Raw genomic sequence first — 14840 nt, 5'->3', positions numbered from 1 at the left:
GCTTTATCGGCCGAAAACGGCCGATAAAGCGGCGATAATGGGCTTGATAATATGCTCTATGGAATTCCAATCGAAGCACATGTTAGATGTGAAGACATCTAACATGGGCTTCGATTGGAATTCCACAGAGCATATTATCAAGCCCATTATCGCCGCTTTATCGGCCGTTTTCGGCCGATAAAGCGGCGATAATTTTAGCGCACAGGCTTGATAATATGCCCCTGAGTTTGTCAGGGAGTGCCCTCATGGCAAAGAAATGATCATGCCTGCCTTCTCGAATCAAATTCCGATTCATAAAAAATACACATTGGCAAGAAAATGGGCAGTGGCCCAAGCTCCTGCCTTATATAAAAATCATGTAGGATGGGATGAGGATTCTCCTCACCACAAAATCCAAATAAAAAATCAGCCCACTGCACAAAGGCAGTACCCAGTTAAACAAGAAGCTAAAAAGCAAGTCAGGGCGATCTTAGATCAACTTGAATATCAAGGGGTGATCGAAACATGCACCTCACAAATTAACAATCCTTTGTTTCCTGTCTCAAAGCCAGATGAGTCATATCGTCTAGTTTTGGACTACAGTCACCTTAACTCCTGTTGTAAAACATTTGCCGTACAAAACTCACATAGTGCAGTACTAATGAATAACATTGTGCGCAAAAAATATAAAACAACATTAGATATCTCTAATGGATTCTTCTGTCAAAACATTGCACCTGAAAGCAGGTATTTGACCGCTTTCTCAATAATTGGATCGCAAAAACAATTTTGCCGACTCCCACAGGGATTCAAGAATAGCCCAGGATTATTGTCAGCAAGGGTAACAGAGTTACTACAAATATATGATGATGAGGCATTATCCTATGTCGATGACATCTGTCTCACAGATGATGACCTGGAGACTCACTTGAAAAGAGTGAACACCATAATACTTGGGTTTGCGTCAGAAGGTTACAAATTCAACTTTAAAAAGTCATGAATTGCCCATCTAACTGTCCTATTTTTAGTATATGAATTATCAAGTGAAGGCAAAAGTCTAGCAGACAATTTCTTAGAGAAATGTGCTGTACTCCAAGCACCAAAAACGCTGAAGAATTTACAATCAATACTAGGTTTCCTGAATTTCGGAAGAACATACATTCTAAATTATGCAGAGAGGGTTAAACCTCTCTATGAATTGATAAGACCAGATTTCAAACAAACCAATTGGACTCAGAAACACACAGATATTTTGAGATCATTGTAAACAGACATGTTAACTAAAACAAAATTACAAACTCCTGAGTCATCCCAGAAAGAAACGGATTCACAGACCTGACCTCTAATGAGGGAGAAACGGTACCTATAGCTTACAAATCACATTTGTACACTGAAGCTGAAATTAAATTCAGCTCTACAGAAAAAATTCAGACTGCGGTTCAAACTGCTGTAGCAAAAGAAAGAGCCCTAGCCCAAGGCAGAAGAATAGCTGTTTTCTCATCAGAACCAGCTCTTGAGGCGTTAACAAGTCCACGTAATCTGATTAAAATGGTCTTAAATCCAAAATGGATAGAATTGGAAAATTCTTTTGCTACAGAAGACGTGAAATACTATTTTAACCCGAAACTGAAAAAACAAGATGATCTAGAATATGAACGAGAATATCCTCTGCCAATCGAAATTCTGCCTCTGGAACAATACACCTGCGTAATCTTTATGGACTGATTCACACAACACTACGATGTAGATAAAAAAATCCTGCAATGCAGCGTGCGCGATTGTTAAAGGTCGTGGCGCTCTGGTAAATTCAAACCGATGATGAAATAAGAAAGGTTAAAGATGGCGCTCGAAAATGCCGATCGCGAATTCCCCACACTAATAGTGTGTGATTCCTATTTCTGCTTCAAATCATACAACAGTGACATGCAGATATGGATCAAAAACGGTTACAAAGATGACACAGATGCCACAATAAAGCATAAAATGCTTTGGGAACAAGTAGTTCTTTTAAAGAAAGAACTACAAAAGACTCACGTGATACACGCACTGAGTCATCAACGTGATGGAGTTCATGTTGCAGGGAATTCATTGGCTGATGAAGCCGCGAAGGCAGCTGTGCAAACGGCTTCCGTAGCTGCAATCACCAGGTCAAAAACAAAAATAGACAGCGACATCCTGCAAGCTGTCAGTGCTTCAGTAAAAGAAGACAGAAAAACACTCCCGAAAGGCTTTCCAGTAAAGTACTCATACATAACTGATGCGACCAATGTTCCATTTGCACGAATCCCTGGAGTGGGGGATAGAGCAATTCCAAACATGGAACACAGATTAGAACTCATTTCAGCGGCACACGAAGGGTTAGCTTCTGCACATGCTGGTTTTTCCGCCACAACATCATTATTAAAACAGAGATATTGGTGGCCGGGCATTAGAAAGCAAACTAAGAACTATGTTCTAGAATGCAAAATATGCCAAAGAATGAAAGTATCAACAGTAAAACGACCAGCACAGACGCCCCTTCTAATCTCAGATAAACCATTAGCATGTGTTTACCTGGACCACTGTGGTCCCTTACAAAGGGATGGCAACTCTAAATATATCATGGTCGCAGTGGATTCCTGTACGAGATTCATTTGGATGGGGCCCCAGCCCTTGGCTCACGCCAGAACTGTTATAAAAGATTTGCGAGTCTTTCTCGGCACATACACAATTGGCATGCTACATTCTGATCAGGGTCCTGCGTTTAGCTCTCGAGCTTACAAAGAGGTCATGAACAGAATGGGCATCGCATTGCGGAACTTTTCTCCCTTCCATCCTGAGGGAAATGCGGTTGTGGAAAGAAAAAACCGGGACACAAAGCAATCTATAACGGCGAGGGTATTAGGTTCAGGTGATGGGTGGGTCAAACATTTAACAAGTGTCCAACGTAGTCTTAATAATCTGCCAAGAAATTTTCTAAAAGGTCTCACTCCATACAAACTATTGTTCGGAACTAGAATGCTTATTAAGGACCTTGATAGTCATACTTCAGTGGTAGAAGAAAAATCCTTTGATATCAAAGATCGTTTGGCTGTTTTACAGGATTTAAATGAAACAAGAAAAAACCTGAGTAACATAAAGTTGAAACAACAGCCGACAGCCACTGAAAAAAAACCACCTGTCCCAGCAAGACCTGTCTGGATTCCAAAGATTGGGGATCTGGTCAGAGAAAAGATCGCAGTAAAGAAGGAATTTGGGCATTCTTACAGAAAAGCAGTACCTGTCTTAGCTATCAGCGGAACAAGATCAGTTGTACTACCGCCCCTTGCTGGTAAAAGGGAGAACAGAATTGTATCCATCGACCTGGTAAAACCACAATCATGTGGCCAATAATAAGTAGTAGGCCAAGTGGACTCCCAAGAAATAGCAGAATACCGAAATTTGCTACAATCCAAGAGGCTCATACTGAGAGACTAATCACATTTGATAAACCTGCAGTGAATAACAAAGGACTATGCAATAATGCCATGGAACTAGTGCCTCTTGAAACCCAAATTGCAACAGTTCGTCAAGAAACACCAGTCTACAATGATGTAGCCTCAACGGTCGATCGCTCTCTCCACTCTCTCACTACTCTCTCTCCACTCTCTCTCCACTCTCTCTCTCCACTCTCTCTGTCTCTCTCTCTCTGTCTGGGGGTCCATTGGTACATTACGTGCATGGTTCCGCGGGCCGCCAAGTAAGGCTTGCCGGGCCACTGGCAGCCCGTGGGTCGCGCTAGGAGTGCCAAAGTTCTAGACCTTGATGGTCCAGACATTGTGACGCAACCACTCCCTTTGACGTAAATGATCATTCTGCTGACTTATAGGATTTACAAAATTTCTGCAAAGGCCAAGCCAACGATCACTTAAAGATGTCTGTCTATACCGGAATCAAGAAGCAGCCAGCACCTTCCACTATGATTCCACACATTGCCAAGAGAAGGTTGCGGTGAAGAAAGAATTTGGCCCATCATACCGTGCAACCGTGGCATCCCTTGGCATTCAAGGTACAAAAACTGTAATATTGCCACCACACCCAGCGAGGGGGGGTGAATGAACTTCATTTAATTGCTAATACCGCTACAAATGCCAGCCATACAATAGAAGTGAGTGCTGTACTTGCTGCTGCATCCCCTGCAGATAACGTTGTTTCAATTAATCCACCTCCCGTGGAAGCTATCAGTTCGTTTATTACACGTGTCACCTGTTTTTCAACAAACTGCTTCTGGTTATTATTTGGTAACAGATTATTTCTTTTACAGCTCCATTGTCCTATACAAAAGAAACAGGGTCAAGACTGATTTGCATATGGCTGGTCCAAACTGGGGTGGTGTGGTGAGCAAAAGAATGATGGATTTAACCCAGGTCCCTGTGACTAGGGGTGAATTTTTGCATTGTCCAGCATTCCGTCCATCAATTATTTCTTTTGCATATGTCACCCTAAGGGGGATTGGTATGCTCAGACGCGGGTCCCGTGCTCGCTACAATACTGGATTCAAGCTAGCCTGGCTGATAAAGGGTGATGCCCAGAAACCAGTACCAGGATGCTTCTTTCCGGTCCAGGGAGGATCTGGCTTGGCAGTTCGGGCTGGACTGTTTCTATAAGGAACAGAGTCAAGACTGATTTGCATATGGCTGCATCCAAACTGGGGTGGTGTGGTGAGCAAAAAAATGATGGATTTAACCCAGATCCTTGTGACTGGGGGTGAATGTTTGCATTGTCCAGCATTCTGTCCATCAATTGTTTCTTTTGCATATGTCGCCCTAAGTGGGAAGGGTATACCTAGACGTGGGTCACGTGCTCACTACACCATGGGATTCAAGCTAGCCCGGCTGATGAAGGGTGATGCCCAGAAACCGGTCCCAGGATGCTTGTTTCCGGTCCAGGGAGAACCTGGCTTGGCAGTTCGGGCTGGACTGTTCCCACAAGGAACAGGGTCAAGACTGATTTGCATATGGCTGGGTCCAAACTGGGGTGGTGTGGTGAGTAAAAGAATGATAGATTTAAGCCAGATCCTTGTGACTGGGGGTGAACGTTTGCATTGTCCAGCATTCCGTCCATCAATTGTTTCTTTTGCATATGTCGCCCTAAGTGGGAAGGGTATGCCCAGACGTGGGTCCCGTGCTCACTACATCACAGGATGCAAGCTAGCCTGGCAGATGAAGGGTGATGGCCAGAAACCGGTCCCAGGATGCTTGTTTCCATTCCAGGGAGGACCTGGCTGCGCAGTTTGGGCTGGACTGTTCCCACAAGGAGCAGGGTCAAGACTGATTTGCATATGGCTGGGTCAAAACTAGGTTGGTGTGGTGAGCAAGCAAATGAGGGATTTAACCCAGATACTTGTGACTGGGGTGAATGTTTGCATTGTCCAGCACTCCTTCCATCAATTGTTTCTTTTGCATAGTTCCACTGTCCTAGACACCCTGCCTACATGGGCCTGTGTTTTCCTTTAATTGTTGAAAAACTCTTATCTGGTCCCTCCTTGGATATATGTTCGAATAACACTTTCCTTGGTTTTCTTGTTTCTTTGCATTGGATTTGTGACTGTGTTCTTCTTGCTAAAAAAAAACTCTCTGCCACAGAACTGATGTGAGAGGGGTTAGCACCTCACTCGTCTTCGCATAAAGTGGCTGCTTAGTTTCCATCTCGTTCTAAGAGCAGTTGTAACAGATTTATGACGCTACTCTAAATTAATTTTGACAAACCCAGATGATTTTAAATGTATCCCTAGTGGTGCCAATAAACAGGCCTACCACATTTTAATATTACATCCCCATTATCTATTGGGTTTAGTTTTTTTTCTTTCTCTCTATTCCACAGAGCGTTGCCTTACGCCCTGAGCTCTTGCCAGGAGCGATGGGTTCCCTCCCGATTTGATACGGGTAAGGTGTTATGACACTGACTTCTCATTTATTCATTGGTGAGGACTTGGGTATGTTCACATTGTAATATAATGTGTCCTCTCTTTGTATAGAAATATAGACCGATCTTCAGCATGTGCATATGAAAACAATTTTTATTTTCTCAACAGGAGTACGACACCTATGCCTATAGTGCCAACATTTGCCGTACACAGGTATATGGTTGGATCGTTCCACATATTTTGTGTTAAGTATTTTTCACAATTATAGTGCAGTAGTTAAACCTAGGTCCTGAAGAAAGCCATGATCATAGTAAGATCTGGATTAGCTGAAACATGTAGACCTCATCACTAGCGCACTTGTACATTTATTCAGATCGCGTACGCACCTTTTAGCCGTTGACACCACGGGATACAGAATACCTTTATTTTTCCCCTGGTAGTCAATTTTAACTCACTTGTCCCTACACTTCACTACACACTCACCACACTGCTTTATGCTTCATTGATCTTAGGTGATCTAGCTTAGGACTACATTGAAAACATCCGTAAGCTCATCCTTTACACTAGCAAGGAGTTATAGCTCCTTGGTTGCACTAGTGTGCAGCCGAGAGGAGATCCCCAAACGATGAAGCATGCCACTTTGGTGGGTGATGGGAATCCGTCCTTTTAATTGAGATTCCCTGTATGTTTAATTTTTCCCTGTTGTATGTACTGCTGTAATATTTGTCTACATACTCCTTTTTGAGACCCGCTGGTTCTTTTGTTTTTGTTATATATGGATAGGGGACTTATCTGCGCAGGTCTATAAAAATAATTTCTCTTGGACCCTTCTCTCACCTGGTAGTATATTATCATTTAATGATCATGCATTCTAATATTACTTTGACCTCTTAACATTTTCTGCAACCAATTGGCTTTGCTCATCGGTTTTGATTTTACAATCACTGACCCATGTCTGATTCAACCTGTGATGATAATCACACTAATGAGGAAGAGAGAGGAGCTAAGTTTGCTATTATTTCCTCCTGTCCTTACTCCCAGGAGGTTGTTTTTCCATAACTGCAGTGAAAAAAATAGGATCATGCACCTAAACAGGTCGATATGTATGTGTATGAATTATGGTATTTCTCACAGTGCCCCTTCACTTTCAGTGTCCTTAGGTCAGGGAGGGGGAACATAGTGTGGGTCTGTTGAAGGCCACTGACCCAAAGTGCCTCAACTCACTGGCAGAAACTTGTTGACTAAAGGATATGGGGATAGTTAAGATCCCTTAACTTCCAGTTTGTTATTGGTAACCATCTCATGGGCACACAGAATAAAGGAAGAGGTGTATCTTCCAGATATTTTTATCTTCCAGCTTTCATTTGTATTGTGGACCCCATTTTACTATATCAAAAGCTCCCAGGTTTGGTTCAGTCCATCATGACTATGGAAATATGTCAGTGTTGAGGTAGGATCCAATAACGAAATATGCAACAAATTGTGGGTGAGGGTCTACTTATCTACCAAGGGCCTGATTTTGAAGCGGTTAGGAAAGCATTCCCACCTGGTGCCCGATTACGATGCGGTTAGGAAGGCCTCCTAACAGCAATGGCTCCTTCCAAATAAGATCAGGAACGTGTCTTCCAGATCGAGGGCCCAATTATGATTCCGGTAGGAACATATTCTCCCATTGAAGTCAATGGGAGTCCAATCAAAATCGTATCTGGCAGCATCCGAATGCATTGTACTTGGTCGGTCGGTGCCCCCTGATCCGAGTGGGTTGGAAACCCAAACTGATTCAGTCTGGAAGCTTTCCAAACCGCATCAGAATGAGGCCCTAAGTAGAGGAATATCAGACAGGTGTTTTCCTTTGTGATGTGGTTCATGGACCATTAGTGCAGGGGTTTGCTAAACTTTAGGTGAATTGTCAGCTTTTGAATATTCATTACTGATATTGAGTTGTGGTCCTTTCCTCGAATAGGCTGCTACATCTTTTCATGAAGCTGTAAGTGTTTGATTTTGGTGTTTGAATTAAGGCCAAAAGTCCAATTTCTTATGTATCTTCTAGGTCGAAAAATATGACAGTTGCCTGGTGAATGGGATTCATGTGCGTGGTATCTCTAGACGGAGAGTGCTGGTGGGTGCCTACCATGCTAGCCAATTATATGGTAGATCAATGCATGATAGATGTATGTTAGGACTATTTTCTATTGGATGTTAGTCCGGCATGACATGATGGCAAGTGCTGCTGTGAACACATTGGTAGCCATCTATATGGCGTTGGATGTGTGTGATGTGCTTCGTCAGATTTGTTTTGCTGCGGTTTGAGTTTGTGGATTCTTAGTGGTTAGCGCTTAGTGAGCCATGTAACACCTGGATATATGTAACATACATGAACTGTGTTGGGCCTGTGCACAGTGATCTGTCTATTGTATTTTGTTGAAACTGTGTGGGATTTTAAAAGTTGTTAATGACACTGTGAGCTATATGATACTTTATATGGGTTATTCTGGATATATTTTATCTGTTCTGTTTAATGTGTTCCAGTGGATGTCGGAGTATCCTGTGGTAGCAGTTGATCTAGTATAAATGTATGTTGAGAGACACTGTAGTATGTACTGTATTTATTAATACTTGGTTGCTTTAAGGAATGTATCTTTAACTTTCTTTCTTATGTTCTTAGAATGCTGTAATGTGATCTTAGTGTCATTACGAGCCTGTACTCTCATATCGCTGGTCGTGGGTTATTTACTCCATGATTAAAACTTCAATCAACAAATTATACTTTTTTGTCTACTTAGAACACTTTTTACCTTGTGCTGGACACTTAGGGTTGTTTCCGACATGAAATTTTGAACCGCACCTGTAACAAAATACATTGGATTTCTGTTCAAAAACTTTTTTTCCATTAGAACGGTTAGAAACAACATTAACATTAAAATTATCATTTGTTGCTTGCGAAACATTACAAACAGCTGAGGAAGAGGCATTCTGTTCAGCTAAAATTTTAGATGAAACAACTGAACATTCGATGCTTTTTGCAATAACTATAACCTCATCCAAAGTAGGATTTTTGCAAGTCAAAATTCGCTCTTGAATCTTTTTGTTGAAGCAATTGAAAACCAATTGATCACGCAGAGCAGTTTCAAGATAAGTGCCAAAGTCGCATTTTGAGGCAAGGACACGCAAAGTTGCTAAATAATCTTCTATTGACTCTTCTTGTGACTGTTTCCTTTTAAAGAAAACATGACGTTCAACCATGACAGATGGATCATCTTTAAATTGTTTACCAAGGCGAGTCAAAGCTTCAGTATATACATTCCAAGTGTCATCATCGTCTGGAGTCTGAACAACAGCTAAATTATCAAATAATTGTTGTCCTGCATCTCCCAAATGATTAAAAAGAATAGCCCTTTTCCTTGAAAGGGGTTGGTGGAACAAGAATGCCCTCATTAAAATTTCTGACAAACAAGCCAAAATCATTTCTTCTAACAAACAGGATTCAAGTTTCTCTGATAATTTGGATTCTGATTGGTTTGGTGTTGGGGAAACTTCTATGCCTCCACCTGTTCCCATTAATCTTCCTGTAAATACCTCTTCTGATTCTTCTTCTCTGTTGGCTCGTGGCGATTCCACAAGCGTTACATCGCTCCCCATGTTTCAACCTGTATTAAATGCTGATGGTAAGGGGGATGGTATGGGTGTTGGTCGTAGAACTAGAACTGTTCCTGTTAGACTTCATGACTATGTTTTGAATTAGTTTTCTTTTTGTGTTTTGAATTAGTTTTCCTCTTTTGTTTTCTTTTTATTTTATTTGGGGAAGGATGTGTAGTATGTACTGTATTTATTAATACTTGGTTGCTTTAAGGAATGTATCTTTAATGTTCTTTCTTATGTTCTTAGAATGCTGTGATGTGATCTTAGTGTCATTACGAACCTGTACTCTCATATCGCTGGACGTGGGTTATTTACTCCATGATTAAAACTTCAATCTACAAATTATACTTTTTTGTCTTCTTGGATTATTTCATCTGAAGAGCTTACTATAGACACCTCCTTACTAGGAAAGAAGTTGAGAGGTCTACCCAGAAGCGATTTACAATAAAAATCGTTATTCACATCCTAGGAAAAGAAGTGGTAACTCATCAAGTTGTATTCACGGAATAAAGAAACTCGCTCCACAAAACGATATTTCTAATGTCCTCTCAGTTGCCCTTAATTATGAACACAAAAATTGTATCCATACCATTAAATTACTTGTTAACTTTAGTTTGGAGCGCTTTAACAGGATACTGTGCTTCACATACAGAACATCCTGTGCATTGGTCATGAGTGCTTTAACATAATATGTTGCACATTATTGCATCTTTAAGGTTTGGTAGAAAACAGCTTAGATATTTAATAATGTATTTTGGGTCTAGCACTGAGATGGGGAGCAAATGTATCCGGCTCTATAAACCTAGGGGCATATTATCAAGGGGGTTTATCTCCGCTTTTTTGGCTTTAAAAGCCAAGAAAGCGGAGATAAAATTATCTCCCTATTACCTAACTGTCGCTAACACCAGTTAGCGACAGCTAGTAGGAGATAGCGACCATCTTGGGCCCCACTTTGCATGTCATTGATATTTATCACTAATGACATGCAAAGTGGGCGTGCCAAGATGTTAGCGACTGAAAACAACTGCTAACATCGCTTTCTCCTATTACCAACTTTTGGAGATATTCGCGCTAAGCGCGAATATCTCCAAAACCTAACACCTGCCCTGAGCAGTTCTTAGCCATGTTATCCAATGGAAGGTGGATAACATGGCTAAGAGCATTAGCTCGGTAATGCATGAATATCGCTGACTTTTCAGCGATATTCATGCATTGCGGCGATTTTTATCGCATTTGCGATAAACCTTGCTAATACCTAGGTTTATTTGCGGTACAAATCGCCGCAGCTCAGCGGTAAATTTTTGTCTCTAACCAAGCAATAGCGATAATTATCGCTATTGCTTGGTAATATGCCCCCTAGTTACAAGAAGGCCTGGGGCTACACCCTATGGTGCCCATCAGATTTAATGAAAGTGGGAAAGGTGTGATGTGGCTAACCTCTTCCCTGAAGTGTCTGGCAAGTATTTGGGAGCAGGCTCAGCAGTGGCAGACACAGACCGGTTACACTAAGGTAAACGATTTAGCCTAAAGCTATACCGTGTTAGGCGACTGCCCTGTGTTACCAGTCCCTTCACACAGGCTGCAGGTGTTGTGTGTGATTGCTGCTCTGATCTTACGTCACCCCAATATGCAAGTAATTTGGATTTTGGAATCGACAGGACGTAGGAGTTTAGAGCATGTCATTTAAAATGAGAGCATCAAATTATTATTGGAGCGAAAATACTTACATATTAAATAAAAACATTAAGGGTGAAAGATAGAGGCCAAATGCCAGACGTTCTGCCGACAGTTTTTACATGTACGTGTTTGTGTCAAATGATAAAAGTGGTCAAAAGATGTAACACTTGACAATGGTATCCACAATTTTTTCTTTTCTTTTCTTAAGCAGCGAAACAACTCGACCTAACACTCCAGGTGTGTATTGTAAGGCTGCTCATCGAACAGTGATAAATTGCATTTTGGTTTCATCATGTTTCTCAGCTAATTAACTCTTGATCCTATAATAATGAAAGTGCATGAAATGTGTACAATGGGAGCTTTCTTTAATTGAAGCTGCATAACGTGGCATGTTTTTCATCTTAGCTGTCATTAAATGAAAGTATGAAAAACTTTTGTGTTATTTTTGTAATTATGTATGAAATGAATGTGTTAAACACGAGGCAATTTAATTGAGTTAGGGTGATGCTGAGGCGGCGAGGCCTGTTCCAAGACCAGAGCCTTTATGAGGAGGTCGGGGGCAATTCACGTGCATGCACCAAAGCCAGGACTGTGTCTTCTCTCGTGTAATCTTTGTCGCTGGAGGAGCACTGGGCCCTACATCAGGTGGGAAACAGTGGCACTGCTGGCGCTAAACCTTGAAGTGAGACGGACACTGTAGGCATAAGGGGTGTAGGGCCTGGAATACCCTTCTCATGGGTTTCCTACCACAATTATGGCCGCTGTTTAGCATTGCTTGTCTCCTGAGTGGCTGCAACGAGGTGGGTTTTAGGACATTACTACATGGTTGAGGGGTGTCAGTCCCCATGCTTCTGAAAGGGTACTGAAAGAGCATTGTGGTTGGTCGGACGAAGACATTGTTCAGGCAATTCACTCCCTTTCAGAAAGAAGAAATATTTTCTACAATTTTGCTCTCCCTATGTTAATATTTAAAAATCTTTATTGGGGTGGATTTAATTTGGAAAGATACTTCTAATTCATTGGAAAACTACAAAAATAGCTTAACTTTCTCCACTAGATTTGCTGCTCCTGGTAGGAAAAATCTAAGCAAAGAGCAGTAGGACACGATCCAGAGGTCCTCACATTTGGACCCTGTTGAGAAATGCACATCCTGAACACAAACATGTTGATATTATGTACTGCTTTATCTTGCTACTTGTTTTTATTCATTCTGTGTACTCTTTGTAAAGCGCTTCTGATACCCTACCCTGGGTCTGGTCCGCGCTACAGAACACTTTAAAAATAAATAAATAAATAAATAAAAGTATACCGACACTGCACATTTATAATTTCACCCCTGCACGTCTTTCTAGTTCCCAGCACAGCAGTGGTTCGATAGACGCCCACAAACTAAGGGGCAAATTTACAAGCCCCTTGCGCCTCTTTTACGCCGCTGTTGCGTCACTTTTGTGACGCAGAGGCAGCGCAAAAGATGCGCCATGGTGGGGGATATTTACAACGTGACGCTTCTGGGAGATGCATCACGTTGTAAAGCCCTGAGTCAAAAGGAGGCGTTCTGGCGCAGGGGGGGCGTTCTGGCGCAGGAACGCCTCCTAAAAGTGGCTGAGTGAAATCTACAAGATTTCACTCAGTCACTTTGGGGCCCATGCTGCGTCAAAACCCTGCACCTGCTTGAAGCAGGCGTAAGAATTGACGCAGCATTGTGAGAATAGACCCCCCAGAGCATTGCTGGAAATGCGTCGCGCTTTTATATTTGTAATATTTTTGTAAATATTTTACCAAGCATTCATCACACCACAGACGGTGACACCACATTTTGTTTTCGATTACGAGTGCCCTGGATGGTAGTGCGCTATTTATCGCACCAGTCATGGATGTCATTTCGGGGTCCCCAGGGGGCGCAGCTTCATCCCCTGACTTGCCTCTTGCAACCCATGGGACTGCCTTTGCGACCTCTGGCATCGAAGGTGGCAAAATCAGTGCCAGAAACAGAGTAGTAACTCGTAAGTATGGACGCTGGTTGAGCCTCCACAAAGGGCCTGATTGCAAGTTTGACAATGCAGCGGCAGGACTGCCTCTCCACCGCACTCGCAAGCCAGCGGGAAAACTGTTTACCGTATTATTACTTTTTTAGTCAGTGGCGGGTCATTCTTTTGCTTTCCTTGGCAGTGCCTATATAATAGGCACCACCATGGGAACGTGAAAGGAAGTTCTGACATGGTATGGACTGTGAAGTCCATGCCTTGCAGGAACTGGGGGTGCATGCACACAGTGGGGCCCATGTTGTGCCTCCCTGTGTGCATCCACATGGAGTGAAGCACAAGGGGGCCTGGAGGAAAGACCTCCATGAAATCAGTGGAAGTGAGGAAAGTCGTAATATGCTAGGCTGGACCGCGGCAATCCCACCAAGCACATTGATGTCTTTTGATTGCTGTGCCACCACCAGGGACCCGGGAACTGCTGTTCCCTGGCGGAGTCAGCAGTCCCACATCGGAAGACTGTCACCACCGTCCCCACGAGTCTGGCGGCTCGAGGACCGCCAGACTCCTAATTAGGCTCTAATAATGAAGAATGTTTCATTGTTCACTATTAGTGTAATAATATGGAGTATAATTAGCTGGAATTTGATCCTCTGTGACAACTGAGGTAAGCAAAAAAATGATTTTAAATGTATGTTGTGTGCGTGCTTGCAAGTGAGTGTGTGTTTACATGAGAGATCGAGTGTCAGTAGGTGTGAATGTGTGTATGTGTACGCATGTGTGTGTGTGTGTGTGTGAGTGAAATTGACCGTCGAAGGGTATGTGATGTCACTACCGCTACTCTTGGCATTTTGGTGAATTATGTTTATGACACCAGTTAAAAAAAATGATCCTCTTGGGCCTGCACCTATTTGAAGTTGACCCAAGTAGAAGAAGACATGAAGATTTTGGTGCTTTCCACACCATCCATATGCCTGCATATTTACCCATTTTTTCTCCAATTAAGGTTTTGCAGGTTTGACGTGTCAAAATGTACTTGGAAGGACAGTTCCAAAGGAGCCATCTTTATCACACCTGCTAATTACCAGGGGCTATTAATACTGCATCTTTACAATCTTTCCTGCTCAAACAGGTGATTACACAGAGATTGTTAATTAACAAGTCACTGGTAATCAGGATTTTGGTGATTTCATTGTCATACCTACGCAGTTCATTTTCACATGTATAGCTGCTTGGTAACGGTTCTCACGCCAACCCTTGGTGCAATCCATACTTCTTTCATTGCTGCACTATAAACAACTACTAGGAGCAGCATTTGATTACTTGGTAAGATAAGGCAAAACACTGATCAGTCGCACTTATTAAGACAGGCAGAAGTGATTGATCTCTAAGGTTTGTCAAAATGACTCATTTGGATGTCAGTGGGACTGCCACCGATAGCCTGTCCATGGTGGTCTCACCGACATCCTGGCCATCAGTCCGACTGCAGCATTACTATGTAGACGGTCAGACCACAGCGGTCTTGAGGACAGACTGCCTCCTCCGACAGAATCAAGGATTCTATCGGGCGGTGGTCAGACTCCTATCCCTACCATGAGGGTGGTTACTGCACAGGCACCACTGTTGGGATTAAATTATTCCTTTCCAACTGCATGTTCATGGCAGTCTCACCGCCATGGAAA

This window comes from Lissotriton vulgaris, chromosome 3_1, assembly GCF_964263255.1.
Source record: "Lissotriton vulgaris chromosome 3_1, aLisVul1.2, whole genome shotgun sequence".
Classification (NCBI taxonomy): Eukaryota; Metazoa; Chordata; class Amphibia; order Caudata; family Salamandridae; genus Lissotriton; species Lissotriton vulgaris.
Note: the sequence above shows the minus strand (reverse complement) of the source record.